At 36.7% G+C, this 14,910-nt stretch overlaps 1 pseudogene; it reads left to right on the top strand.

Annotated features, from left to right (window-relative positions):
* Positions 1–3,319: 3,319 nt before the first annotated feature.
* Positions 3,320–7,544, top strand: LOC101577873 (annotated as a pseudogene).
* Positions 7,545–14,910: the final 7,366 nt, after the last annotated feature.

Raw genomic sequence — 14,910 nt, 5'->3', positions numbered from 1 at the left:
TTCTTTTAGCTAGGATGTTGTCCATGTTCTAACACTCAGAATCTGTGAATATGTCTTTATGTGTCAAACAAGGACTTTATAGATATTAAGCTAAAGATCTTGAAATAGGTAAGTAATTGTAGATTAGTCAGGAAAACCTAATGCAATGAACAATCCTTATAAAAGAATACCGAGGGCTCTGAGTCATAGAAAGATCTGAGAATGCATTAGTGACAGAAGCAAAATCAGGGAGAAGAGGCAATGTTTTGTTGCTGCTTCAAAGATGAAAGAAGGGCCAAATTCTGAGCAAAACAGGGAAGTTCTGTAACTTGGTACAAGCAAGGAAACCAATTCTTCCTAGGCCCTCCAAAAGGAGAGTCTTAGACTTCTGGCAACAAGAACTATAAGAAGATAAATGTGCATTACTCTTTATTATTATTAATTATTATTATTATTATTATTATTATTATTATTATTATTATTATCATTTAATGTATCTGGTACAGGGTTTCACTACACAGCTTGGACTCATAGTGGCCCTCCTGTTTTCAGCCTCCCCAGTGCTGGGATTACAGGTGTTCACCACCATACTCAGTCTCAGTGGCTGGCTCTATGCACCCACTGGCCAGTTCCAGGGATTGAATCTTAGTCCTTGTGCTTGCCTAAGAAGGTGCTTAGCCTATTGAGCTATCTTGCTAGCCCTTACTATTTTTTTTTTTTTGTACCAGGAATCAAACTCAGGACCTTGTACTTGCCAGGCATGTGCTTATACTGTTTAGCTACATCCATGCCCCTACGTTGCTTTAAACCACAAAGTTTGTAGTAATACATTATAAAAGCAGTAGGAAATGAATACAGTTATCTCTGAATTTGCTTGGGTTTCTCATGGAAGCTTTTCAGGCAGGGTCTGCCAGAAGATCAGAGTATACAGGTTGTTTTCACAGTTGCTCTGTGTCTTCAACTTTTACACAACTACTCAGTCAATCTTCCAATTTTAGGATACTGAAGGCAGAGTAAATCACAAATCTTACAGGCCTCAGGTGTCTCTCAAACTCAAGGGAAACATGTCAAGCTCTCTATAGCATTTGAGCTACAGCTGTGGATAGTCACATGTAAAAGAGATGTCTGTCTCATTTTCTTGCTTTTTCAATTATTGTAAACAGTCTTTGGAACACATCTTCCTTTACTTGAGAAAGGAAAGCTCTCAGTCATCTCCCCATAGCACAAAAGGAAGTATCCATATCCTCTGGATGTGGTGATTCTAAATCTAAGATTCCTCTTAGATTTCCAATCTTCTCTTTACAAACTGTGAACTCTGTAGGGTGTTTGGAGGCAAGGATTGATTTTTATTAATCCTTAATAATTCACAAAAATAGATTTAGCAGCTGCTTTTTTAGAATACAAGGTTATTTAATGCTTTTGGTCCTGCTTAGCAATTATTCTAAAATTTCAAGATAACAGGAAAATCCTTATTTACTATGCTGTTGAATAATTTCCATGCTGTGCTCAAGACTGATATTCTGGTGGGGAGTAAGGGTGTATGCCCTGGGATTTGAGAGTTCTGGGAGAATTGTTGCTATTTAACATACTTATATTTATTCTTGAAATTCTTCTGCTGCGACCTATCCCTTTAGGTTAACAAACTGCATGACACAGAATTCTTTTAAAATGCAGCAAAGTGGTCTTGAGGGTGACTGAGCAAATGTCACTCTTTAGCACTGCGTGAAGATTAAGATAAGCAGCAAATTCAATGCTGTGAAGGTTTCTAGTAATCAAATATTTTAACTAGTTTATTCAGACTGTTCTGATTAGGCAACAATTTGGTTAAATTTTAAAATTATAAATATAGGAATAGAATTAACATATAGGAGCCTGGAAAATACAGATAAATAAATAGATAGATGATTATTTAGCTTTAGAGACTCTATGTTCTGAAGACAGAATTTCATAAGTAATATGATGAGAAAATATTTTCATTTATTAATTATTCCATGGGGAAAGTTTTCATATCTGATTGTAGCAATCATTTAGTGACACAAATGGATTAAATTTTTCCTGACATAAATATAGATATAAATTCTTATTTCATATTGTGTCTCTTAATGCTAATGCTGTACTCAATATAATTACATTTTGGGTTAGGACAGTCTATTTATGATTACTAATTTAGGAAAATTTGAGTAAACAAAATAAATGTATCTTTAGAAAGGAAAACTCATGACAAATACTTTCTTTGAAGGTGAGAAGTTTCCCCATCTTTCTTAAATATAAGAATTATCTTGTGAATCTCTTCTATATTTATACTTATAAAACAAAAATTCACTAGATATGAGAAACTTCTTAATAAATATTACCACAGACAATATTTAATTAGTTTAAATGCATTTCTTATTTATTTATTTATTTATTTATTTATTTATTGTGTGTGTGGCCAGCTCAGCCCACCAGGGGGCGGGGCTGGCTGGCATGTGGTGCTGGGGGATTGAACCGTGGTCCCTGTGTTTTGCTTAGTTTAGCTTGTTCTAAGTAGGTGCTTTAGACCACTGAGCCATCTCACCAGCCCTTAAATGCATTTCTAAAGTGATCTTTAGTGCATATTTTAAGGATACAAAATATTTTTTATATTTGTCATCTACTCTTGACAGTGAAATATATCATTAATTTGAAATAATGTAGCTTTATGCCACTATATATTTTAACCACTAAGGAATGAAAGTCAAATAAGTAAAGCATATTAAAGTTTTGATGGAGTGGGTCAAAAAATCATTTGTTCTGGAAGATTTATGTGAATGAAGGAGACCAAAGGTAGAGAATAAACAGTGGAGCCGTGTGTTTGTCAGGGGAGTGGGAGCTTCACAGTTTGGCAGATGCCTTTTCATCTGCGCTGGCGCTTTACTAGCTGTATATTTTTGGCAGCTTATTACTAGTTCCTTCTTTCATTTTCTAAAATTTAAAGTAATCCCTGACTTGCAGAGCTTTCAGAGTGACTGGATAAGACAATGAATGTAAAGAAACTTGCTTAGAATCTGGACTTACACTTCAACTTCAATTCATGGTTTAATTCTTTCCTCCCTCTAAGAAACCATTTATATGAGACTGTCCAAATGGAATCATAAGGATATAGAATTTAGAGATGTGTGATTGTCTTAGTAATTCCCTGATGTGTGTCATTTTAATTTGGTGGTACAAAACAGGCTTTGGGGCAGAATTTTTGTTTGTTTGTTTAAGAAAGACACTGCTATTTTATTTCATAGAGCCAATAAATAACTAAAAATAACTTTCCTATATCATGCTATATAATACTTTTATATCACATAAATACAACATTTAGAAATGGAAGATGTCTTCAGATTTTTCGCCTCCATTCTTGAGGCTTAGAAGATTAAAATGTCTTGTTCAAGATCACATAACTGCTTGTTCAGGAAAGATGAATCCAGAACGGTAAAGAGCAAGATAGAAAACTAACATACGGAGAGAATATAAGGAATGTAATGCATCTTTACTAATGTTCTTGTTGCTACATTCCAAGGTCACTGAGCAGATTCATGTGCTTGGTATATAGGATTTTCCAGTAGGATCTTCAAAGAAAAGCATCAGTATAGGATTGTCCATAAAGTGAGAAATAAGAGCAATTTATCCACCTAGTTCCATTTCATCTCTCATTTCCTGACAGTGAATTTCAGTCTATAAGATTATGTGTTCACATTTTCAGGCAGTCTCAGGTATCTTGGTATCAATTTATCAAGCTTCAGAATGAGATCTTTCCTGAACAAGCAGTTATGCCATTTCATCTAGTCCTAAAGGGAATGTGAGGCATAAGTGGGTGTTGGCCAAAGGAGGCAGCTAAGGAAACCCACAAAGAACAAGGTTGTGCTATGGCAATGCACTGTCAGACTGAATCCTTACAGTAATCTCTGGAGACAGCATTTTTATTGTTCACTGCTATATTCCAATCACAATACCCTGACAATACGTATCTATTATCTGAGTGAATGAATCAATTAATTATTGAATGCATAGATGAATGAAATATATTTCCTATATCCACATCATTAAATTATATACAGTCTTGTAGGTAAAATAAAACTTGCATTTATATTTTTTCAGGCTCACATTTACTTGTCTGGTACATTTCTCTTAAGAAATGCTTTCTTATCAGGGTTAGTAGTATAGCTCAGTGGACTGAGCACTTGCTTAAGTAAGCGCAGGGGCCAGGGTTCAATCCCTGGCACTGCATGCCACGCTGGCCCTGAGAGTCTGAACTGTGTAGTGAGATCCTGCACCAAAACAAAACAAAACAAAAAACAAACAAACAAACAAAAAACCTTTAAAAAAGAAATGTTTTGTTTTCTTATACAGATCTTCATTTAGAACTGGATTTCAAACCGAAGTGCCTTTGGGAACCACTCAGACAGCATAACTGAATAAATCAAGTATAAAAGCACTATACTATTGGCAGTGCATGTGGCATAAGCTATCTTTCAAATTTAAAAATTTTAGCATGCTTTAGGCCAAGGTAGGCCTTTGCCTATATACTTTTCCTTTTATTAAATACTAATTTCTGATACTATTACAAGAAACTTAGCTGTCTATGTCCAAAATGGAAAGGCTATTTTTCCCAAGTGATAATCACAATTGACTGACACTAACACTGAACCAGAATGTACAAAAACTAAAATGTTGCAAAGCTTTATAGTGATGACATACACATTGACATTCTTGGCCAGACATTTTTTCCATTCTCCCTGGATTTTGTTGGTACAGACTTGGAGCTTGAGATCTAACATATTACCACTAACAGGCATTGGCATGCATATTAGAAATATGTACTGAATCTTAATAGCATTAATTTATTATGTAGAATGTTCAGTCATATTAATGTAGGATTGCTCCTGCATGCCCATGTTCATAATTAAGAAATGGATATTTCTTTTCCCTCCTCTCTGGGCTTCTCTGATAAGTTGCTATGCAGTTAGCATTCAATGCAAATTGGAGTTTGCTGCCCTCTGATATGCATACTTGCACTAATCAGCAGATTACTTGTGTGGTGTCGATCCACCTCTAAACCAATGCTGTCACATTTAGAATAAATAATAGACTTTGCTTTGAATACCAAGTGAAACTCATAGCATAGAGCATGATAAATATGATTTTCATATGAGCAAAGAATGTTGGCTAGACACTGTAGAACCAGGAAAATGAACACTGCCTATTAGGGTGTATCTGGACATCCCCCAAAAGCCTCATGCAGGTGTAGATGAGGCTTCTTTGGAGGTGGGTCACTCCACAGGGCGTGATTATCGGTGGTGCAATGCTGAGGTTAAGAGTGCTGCGATAAAAGAGGGTGATTACTGCGTCAGTCCACCAGTTGGATTGGCACTGCCCTATCCTAGGAGACTGGATACAGTACAAAGGACAGAAAGAGGTTGGTCTCTGCATTGCCTGGCTGCCTTTGTTGACTTCTATCACCAAAAATCAAGCGACTAGTTCCGCTTCCGGTTCCTGGCCCAGTTTGTTTTTAGTTTCAGTGGTCTGAAAGCCTTCAAAGTGGGGTTTTTGGCGTTGGCTTGGACAGCGATCTGCGGAGGTCACACAGCGGCCGGGAAGCTGTAAGTTTCCAAGGTAGCCAAGGTAAAAAAACAAAGCCAGAGAAGCCAAAGAAAGAGAACCTGAGCTTCTCCTGCCTCCACTTCAGCAGAAGATCACAGATGAAGAAGAATCAAACAATTACAAGCTAAGGAAAAGGAAGATTTTTGAAGCTAACATAAGAAAAAACAGGACTGTGATTAGTAACTGGATAAAGTACGCACAATGGGAAGTCTAAAGGAGATTCAAAGGGCTTGATCCATATAGTAGCGTGCTTTAGATGTAAACTATCAAAATATCACATTCTGGCTGAAACAGGAAGAACTGGAAATGAAGAACCAGCAGGTCAGTCATGCCCCAAACATCTGGGACCCGTCCTAACAACTCTGCTGCGAGTGGCCAATTCCGGTATGAGTACGTGCACGCGGAGGAGGTGCTGGGCAACATGCCCGGCACCCTGTAGGTGTGCGACTAGGGGGTAGAGTGGCAGCCTGAGGAGCAGACCTAACACTTGTACAGCAACTTGGAGCTGACGCACAAAAGGTGGAGCGGAACTGCACCACCTGTGAGCGTTTTGTCCTTGTGTTCGCCGACGTGAAAAACTGGATCAAGTATGCCCACTTTGAAGAGAAATAGCTTGCTTTGCCCATGCCCCGAATGTGTATGTATGAGCAGTGGAATTCTATGGAGATGAACATATGGACGAACACCTTTATGTTGCCTTTACATTTGAAGTAAATCAGAAAGAACTCGAAAGGGTGTGTGTCATCTACCAGTATGCTCTGGATAGAATCCCGAAACACGTGGCTAAGAACTCTTTAAAAATTACACCATCTTCGAGAAGAAGTTTGGCGACAGGTGGGGCATTGCACATACCATCGTGAGCAAGCAGAGATTCCAGTACGAGGAGGAAGTGAAGGATAATCCACATAGCTCTGACGCGTGGTTCCATTAGTTGAGCCCCGTGGAAAGTGACATTGAAGCTGAGACTGCACGGAGCAATCGCCAATGCCACACCTATCCTGGAGAAGCGGGACTGGAAGCCCTGCATCTAGCTGTGGATCTACTACACGCTCTATGAGGAACTGGCGGTGAGGGAGCCTGAAAGGACAAGACAAGTCTATCGGCCCACTCTAGAACTAGTTTCATACAAAAAGTTCACATTTGCCAAAATGTGGTTATAGTGTGTTCAGTTTGAAATAATATAGAAACATTTACCATTTGCTAGATGAGCTTTGGAAACAGCCATAGGCTAATGTCCAGAGAACAAGTTATTCAAAGGTTACATAGGGTTGGAGTTGCAGCTTTGAGAATTTGACAGATACCGTAAGCTTTATGAAAAGTTCTAGAATTTGGACCTGAAAATTGCACCTCTTGGATTAAATTTGTTGAACTGGAGACAATCCTCGGTGACACTGACAGAGCATGAGCCATCTACGAATTGGCCATCAGCCATCCATGCATAGATGTGCCACAGGTGCTCTGGGAGACATACTCTGATTTTGAGATTGAGCAGGAAGAAACCAAAAGAACACAAAATCTTTACCAATAGGTACTTCAGTGGACACAACATGTCAAGGTATGGATCAGTTACTCACAATTTGAATTGTCCTCAAGAAAAGAATAAAGTGTTGTTAAATGCAAGCAAATTTATGAAGCTAACAAAGCCATGTGAAGAAAAGGAAGAGAAGCTTGTGCTGCTGGAATCATGGTGAAGCTTTGAAGGTGAATTTGGAACCGCATCAATAGAGAGAGTCTACAAACTCATGCCTGAGAAAGTCAAGAAGAGAAGAAAGGTCTGGGCTGACTCAGCCTGGAAAGCATATTTTGACTACATCTTTTCCGAGGACGCTGCCAAGCAGCTCAACCTTAAGCTTCTGGCCAGGGCCATCCTCTGGAAGAAACAGCAGCAGGAAAAGAAGGCAGCTGAGCAGGATCCAGATAAGGACATTGGTGAGAGCCAGATCTTCTCATATTGATAAATGTTTTGTTAGTTTCATAAATTAATAGTTTGCAGCACTTTTGACTCCAGGAAGTTTTTATATTCACTAGTAAGAACTGCTTGGAATCTCTGGCACTTTTGAATTCTTTTAAAAATGCTCTTGGTCTCACTGGGGAGTGGCCAGACTTACAGGACTCCATGCCCCACCGTAAGAAATGTAACCAAGGCAAAGATTGCCATTGCATAGATGGGCCCCCAGACATCTCAGTCTTCTCTAAAGAAAGCTTGCAGTTTGTACTCGTTTTAGTTGTAGTTTTGTCTTGATCATCTCTTTCCCAAAGACATGTTATGCATTCATTTGTAACCTCTGAGTTTGCTGCCTTCACCGTCATGCGGACTGCAGTTTAGTTCTCAATGTTACACATGGTGATTGTGTACCGTGCCTTTGTCTCCTCATTCAAAATGAGCTGCATTCTGTTAATTCAATGAATAGAGAGATTTGTTCTAATAGTGTTTGTGGACAGGATATTATGTCTGCATCTTGTACAATGAATAACCACTAAGACAACAATATACAATGTATTAATTATTGAAACTATGCTAGTAATTGGTTTTGAACTGTCTCATTGCTATTTGTTTCTCAATAAAATTATTTTTAAAAATGTGCTGTAAAAGTAATGCCCCATCTTCATACGTTTGGTTAACTCCTAAGTAAAATAAATCATGAACTGTTACCTCTCTGCCATGGACCACTCTGCCTTAGAGCCAGCCGATTATGGACTGAAACCTCTACAAACTGTGAGCTAATTAAACTTTTCCTGCTTTAAATTTGGATATCAAGTATTTTTTATCAACAGCAAGAGAAAAATAACTATGACATTATCACACTGTTATGGCAGTGATCACTCTGGATAACATTTTGCATGAAGTTTATGGAAACTGGAACACAGAATAGACATTAATATAATGTAGTTCCTGTGGCTTGCACTAATGAATCCCTTAATAAAAGTGCTACATATTCCTTTTAACATAGGAACTAAGAGTATGTCTGGGAGACATACTCTGATTTTGAGATTGAGCAGGAAGAAACCAAAAGAACACAAAATCTTTATCAATAGGTACTTCAGTGGACACAACATGTCAAGGTATGGATCAGTTATGCACAATTTGAATTGTCCTCAAGAAAAGAATAAAGTGTTGCTAAATGCGGGCACTCCACTCTAAGAATTTAACAACTAAGAATTTGAGTTGAAATTATGTTTCTAGATCTTTGTTCAGTTATAAACATCATAAAATTTATTTATTTATTTATTTATTTATTTATTTATTTATTTATTTATTGTATTTGGTACGGGGTCTCACCTACTTAGCTCAGACTTGCAGTGATCCTCCTGCTTTCAGCTTCCCCAGTGCTGGGATTACAGGTGTGTGCCACCATGCCCAGTCTTGGTGGCAGGTTCAGTGAGCCTATGGGCAGGGCTGGTGCAGCATGTGATGTAGGGGATGAAACCCCAGTCCCTGCCTTGCCTAAGCAGGTGCTTAGTCCACTGAGCTATCTTGCCAGCCCTAGAATGTTTTTAAATAAGACTGGTGACTTTAGTAGTACACAATTAATTCCTTAATTATGATAAAGGACTGTTGCCAAAAAAAGCAACAAGCTCAGTACAAATAACACCAAGAGAAAATATTTGTTAAGTATCATTGGACTTTTGGTGAAACCTGGAATGAGCTGGAGAGATTTAAACAATTAGATTCAATTAGATGCCTTTGCTCTATTCGTATTAATTAGAACAGACATTATATAGGGAGTCAAAACAATAAAGTATAAACTTATTTCTTAAGTAATCTTCCTCATGATGTTTAAGGATATCACCTTCATTGTGATTCATCAAGGAAATTGTTTTCCTAAAAAATGGGAAAACCAAGACTCAGATATTCCCAAGTCAGATAATAAATGAGAACTCTTTGTTTTTGGCCCCATACCAACCATGCTCTGGTGTAAGGGTAAGTTAAAAAGAGTGTAAGGCAAACAGAGAAATTTGCTGCAAGGTTCTGAATCATGAAAAGTTTTTTCCAAGCAATGCTTCCATGATACACCTTGATGTTAAATAATAGAATCATATTTTCAAAAGTGTTTTTTTTATGTCTCTGCTCCTGAGTATTCAGTAAAGATTCTTTTATAAAGCAGTTTATCAAAAACTAAATTATTCAACATAAGTGATAGCAGATGCTGAGTTCACCCCATGGACACCTGTGAAAATTACATACGTACTAACAGATGTCAAACTTCATCCCTAAGAACTAATTTTTTTAATCTCTTAGGAGTAAAATTCACATTTACTAACACACATGTATAGTAAGTCCCAATTGTGGAACAACAGTGCTTATCCTTTGTGCGTTCAACTTCTTAGGGGCCATGCTCACCATTCTGGTTTAAACAGCCAGTATCACTAATTTATTATAGGCTTATGTTGCTTATGATAAATTTTAATGTACAAGTGTCACAACAAAGGAAGATAGGTAGAGATTCATGAGAAATGCTATTTAGAACCACATTGCCTTTATATTTTTGGATAATCTTGCCTGGTGACTTTGAACAGCCAGGCATGGTGGCACATGCTACAAACCCACCAGTCTGGGAGCATGAGGCAAGAGGACTATACTTTGAGCTCGGACTGGGGAACTGAGTGACTTGGAAAGACTCTTCCTTAAAAAGAAAAAAAAGAACTGGGGCTGGAACTCAGTACAAAGGCCCTGCATTCATTTCCTAGCTGCCATGGTGAAGGGAGTGGAATGTGCTGTGTTTATTCAGATAAAAGCAGGAAACTTTGTCAAAATTATCTTTGGTAGTGTAACACCATTGTGTCTTGGCTGTATTAGTTTATGCTTGCTGCATAACAAATTATCACATACTTAACTTCTCAAAACAAAGGGGATTTATCAGTTCTATTTTTTACATCAGAAGCAGTAGAGCAAAGCAGAGATACCTGCTCAGAAGTGCACAGGGTCAAAATCAAGGTGTTGGCAGAGTTGAATTCTCCTTTTGTTGGTGCAAGGGAAAAACCTATTCCAACTTTATTCCTATAGCAAGAATTCAGTTCTCTGTGCCTGATAAACTGAGTTCCCCTATTGTCTGGCAGTGTCAGGCTGTGCTCAGTTTCTGCAGGCTGCTTCATATGGCTTACTTCACATAAGTCCAAAAACCCTATTTGCAATTGTTTCTCACACTTTGGGTCAGTGCCTCACTCTTCAGGGAAAGTGCTCCCCTTCTAAAGGTTTATGTGTTTTCTCTAGCTCTGTTAGGTCTGCTAATGGTAATTTGATTGGGATTTCTTTAACAATTGAATTATTGGGATTGCATTAACAATTAACATTAAGAAAACTGCATAAGAATTTGTGGAGCAAGGTGATTTTCAGTATGTTCTTGCTACCCATGAGCAGGGGTTATCTTTCCATTTTTAAAAATCTTTGATCTCCTTTTTCAGAGAACTGTAATTTTCAATGTATAGATGTTTTACTTTCCTTGTTAAATGGATTCCTAAGTATTTTATTGCATGGATGCTACTGTGAAAAGATTGGTTTCCCTTATTTCTTTTTCATTGACTTTGTTGTTTGTGTATAGGAATGCTATTGATTTTTGAGTGTTGATTTTATATCTGGATATACTACTAAATTTTGTTATTAAATCTATGAATATTTTGATAATGTTTGGGGTCTTCTATACAGAGTATCATTCATCTGCAAATAATGAAATGTTATCTTTTCTTATCATTTATTTTTTCTTGTCTAATTGTTCTGGCTAATGTTTCTATAACTATATCAATAAAGAAGAGTAATAGTGGATATCCTTGTTTTGTGTCTGACTTTAGAGTGAAAGCCTTCTGGTTTTGACCATTTGGTATGAGGCTGGCTGTTGGTTGGTGATAGATGACTCTCATCAAATGGAGGTAAAGACCATCTATTCAAATTTTCTGTAGTTTTTTTTTCCTGAATGGACATTAGACTTTGTCAAATGCTTTATCTCCATCTATTAAGATTGTCATGCGATTTTTGTCTTTGGTTCTGTTGGTACAGTATATTACATTTATTGATTGACATAAGTTGAACCATCCCTGCATGCCTGGGATAATTCCTGGTTGGTCATGATATATAATCTTAATGATTTGCTGCATTCTGTTTGCTTGTCTCTTATTAAAGACTTTTGCCTCTATTTTCATTAAAGAGATCAGCTCATGGTCCTCTTTTTTTTTGGTTGGATCCTTCTGTGGTTTTGGTATCAGGATAATGTTTGCAGGAATAGATCTGGGAGTACTGTTTCCTTTTCAATTTCATTAAAAAGTTTCAGTATTAATGTCATTAGATAGTCTCTAAATTTATGGAATTCAACAGTGAATTCATCAGAACCTGGGCTTTTCTTTGTTGTGAAGTTTTTAATTACATTTTCAATTTCATTGACTTATGTAGGGTTATTTAGATTTTTATATCTTCTTCATTTAATTGTGCAAATTCATATGTATCTAGGATTCTGTCCATTTCTTCTTGAACCAGAGAGACTTAGAATAGCAAAAACAATTCTCAGCAACAAAATCCTTTAATATATATTGACACTATGACCCAAAGAAAAGCTATGTTGGCAAAAGCAACAGGTGCCCACTACAAAAATTGTCAGAGTTCTATAGGGAACAGGAAAGATTTCAATCCAGACCAAGCTGCCACAAACATTTTCCTTGGTGATAAGATGCTGATTTCTATGTTTAAATATCCTGAGTTTATGTCCAATATACACATAAACTTAAAATTGAATAAATAGTTCAAATCAAGCAGTCTGTTGGGTTTTAAATATTCAAATTGATGCCCTTTCTAAAAGGATAGATGTTTTGGCCTATATTCTAGAATTATATTTATAATCAAAGTGTGAACAGTTATTGCCTGGTGCTGTTTATGAAGTAAAGAAGATGTTTTTTTTATATCTGTTTCTTAAGATTCAAGCAACATCTTTAAGTACAGAAAATTAGTGTAGAATCTTTGGCATGCATTCCAAGCAACAGAATATATTCTAATTAGACCTCCAAAAGCTGTTACCTTGATTACTAGATATACTAATTATCTTGTCCATCACTGATCTTATAATTGTAAGGGAGAATACTGTTATTTTCAAATGATCTGGATTAAATTCTACCCTTGGGTTCAGGGGCTCTAATTGAATCCCAGCCCAGTAGGTGTTTACACTATTCTTGTACACACAGTAATTAGCTACACTTCTTATCTTTAAAACTTTAAAATTGAAATACTTTACAATCACACAAAAAGGTTCAAATTACCTAATCCTACCACTCTAGCATGGCAATTTAAGATAAAATTCATAAGTGACATAAAAGGAATTATGTTCAATCTTTGATTAATTAAATTAGCTTAATTTTAATCAGTAGACATTATGTGTAGATTTTCCTAATGTCTGTCATTATTTGTGCAAAGTACTTTATGCTGTTGATTGAGAAGATGATGATCATTTTTGTTTTTTATATGGATTTTATAGAAATATACCTATCTCTATTATGCAGTGGGTTTGTGTTTAGAATATGCAATACATGCTTTCATTTTCTATAGGTATAGATTAATATTTTATCGTATGTGTCTTCAGGTTAGGAGTCACATGTTTTTTGTGGTCCTCATAGCCTGTAGGAATGTAATTCACGTCAATGCCATGTATATCTTTCACTTCTTTATAGAGTAGGCGTGATGGCTGTACATGTAGAAAACAGTTGTTACCACTACAAGCTTCAACTTTAAATCCCTTAATTAATCTCTTCTGCTCTTACTGCTTCTGGCCCATCAGCTTTTACTTGAGTATACCAGTAAGTATCCCATTCTCAAAACTCTTTCTTGTTCAAGTTGGCTTGTTTTTTCCTCAGCTTAACTTATGTTGAGCTAAAAATCTGATTTTCCGTAACTTCCACTCATTAGCCTATCAGACCTCATATGATCCCTGGAAAAAACACAATGCAGGTTTCAATCCTCTCTCACATTTCACTAATGAGAATAAGTCCTAGAAGTGCATGTATCAGATAGAAAATGTAATATGGAAGAGCTCAGGATGAGGTTTATTTGATTGGGCTCTGCTGCTTATCCCATGGGTGGCTTTCAGCGGATGTCCCTGGGCTTTTTTAAGTTTCAGACAAGTCACATAGAATTGAAAAATGATAACAGTTTCAGGATTTTGATTTCTATCAAATTTATTTTAACTCACTTTTAGGGTTGAATATTTTTCATGTTAAATTTTCTACATTCGGTGTCCTTTTTGTTTTAAGAAATATATAAAGTTAAACAATAACCATCACCTCTTAGATTTCACCTCAAGATATTCTCTGAGGTTAATTCCCCCTGCCAACTTTAAGATTCTGGAAACCGCAGGGATTGAGGGTGCATCCCTGGGCCTGCTGTGCCTGCCCCACCCCCGGGGCACGTTTCAATTGAGACTGGGTATGGTGGCATGCCCCTGTAACCCCAGTTCTTGGGAGGCCGTAAACAGGAGAATCACTACGAGTCTGATCTAGTAGTGAGACCCTGAACACCTTGTAGACCCTTCCAAAAAAGAAAAATTCTGGCAACCATTTATTTGATTTCTGTCTTTATAGTTTGTTACCTTAGAGTGTCACATAAATGCTTTATACAGTGTAGAGCCTTTTAAAATATTTGGTTCTTTCAGTTAACTTAATGTTTTTGAGATTCATCCTTGTTTTGTATGTGCCTATAAATTGCTCCTTTTTATTGCTAAGTAGTATTCTCTTGGATGAATGTGTCACAGTGCATTTGTTTACTTACTAGTTGATATAGGTTTGAATTTTTTCTAGCTTTAGCTTTTATTTCTTTTGAGGAAATGTTATTATTTCTCTTGGGAAAACATCTATAAATTACACTTGTGAGGCAGGTAGAAGTGTAAAATGTATCTAATTTCATTATTTGCTGCTTGACCACAGTCAGGTTTCAAACTTCTCTTTCCCTTTCTGTCTTTTCCTCTGGAAAATAATGAGTAAAGAGAGTATGGGGTAGAGTATAGACCAGAGTGAAATGAGGAAGAAACTCTGTTCCCGTTAGGTCTTCCCTTAGTAACATAGAACTTGTGATTACCTGTCACAATTGTAGGCAAGGTTAAAATGACATGTTTCACAAATATATCGATGTGGGCTTGAGTCCTATTCTCTCCATTTTTTAGTCTGAGTATTGTAGATAATTTATTTATTGTCGATAAGCTTTTGTTTCTTCCCATGTGAGATTGTGATAGCAGTGCATTCTTATCAAAAAATGTTGCAAGAAATACAGAATCATATACAAGGAATGGTTATATCTTACTTGACAAGAAATGTAGCACCACAAAGAGAAGTCATACCTTACATTTCTTGAAC

Source organism: Octodon degus, unplaced genomic scaffold (genome assembly GCF_000260255.1).
Source record: "Octodon degus isolate 3935 unplaced genomic scaffold, OctDeg1.0 scaffold00082, whole genome shotgun sequence".
Taxonomy (NCBI): Eukaryota; Metazoa; Chordata; class Mammalia; order Rodentia; family Octodontidae; genus Octodon; species Octodon degus.
The sequence above is the reverse complement of the archived record's forward strand: the minus strand, read 5'-3'. Positions and strand labels throughout refer to the sequence as shown.